Here is a 731-nt window from a genome sequence, read left to right as displayed (position 1 = left end):
TATTCTCTGTGGTGGGGAAGCCTCTGGTTGGTAGAGTCAGGTACCCTTCTCAGCACAGAGTGGGTGGCTTCTCTGCAGTCCTGAAGAATCTGGAATGTTCCCTCAGATCTCTGCACTCACGTGGAAGTAACCTCCATGAGGACCTTCCTTTCTTCTCTCAAGACAGCTCTGCTCCTCACCTCTGATTGGCTAACCTCCATTGATTGGTTGATTGATTGATTGAGACGGGGTCTTGCTCTGTCATCGCCCAGGCTAGAGTGTAGTGGTGTGATCTCAGCTTACTGCAGCCGCAACCTTCCAGGCTCAAGCAATCTTCCTGCCTCAGCCTCCTGAGTAGCTGGGACCACAGGCACAGGCTACTACACTCAGCTTATTTACTTTTTGCATTTACTATTTTTTTACTTAAAATTTTTTTTAAAGACTAGTCAAGTGCAGTAGTGAGAAGGGGGGAAAGAGTAGAACAAGGAGTTTGATCTGTGACTGACTGTGAACAATCAATTGAGATAACTCACTACCTTCGGACCAGCTTATTTATTTATTTTTGAGACTGAGTTTTACTCTGTTGCCAGGCTGGAGTACAGTGGCGAGATCTTGGCTCACTGCAACGTCTACCTCCCAGGTTCAAGTGATTCTTGTGCCTCAGCCTCCTGAGTAGCTGGGACTACAGGCGTGTGCCACCATGCTCAGCTAATTTTTGTATTTTTAGTAGAGACGGGGTTTCACCATGTTGG

This window comes from Cebus imitator, unplaced genomic scaffold (assembly GCF_001604975.1).
Source record: "Cebus imitator isolate Cc_AM_T3 unplaced genomic scaffold, Cebus_imitator-1.0 Scaffold87, whole genome shotgun sequence".
Classification (NCBI taxonomy): domain Eukaryota; kingdom Metazoa; phylum Chordata; class Mammalia; order Primates; family Cebidae; genus Cebus; species Cebus imitator.
Note: the sequence above shows the minus strand (reverse complement) of the source record.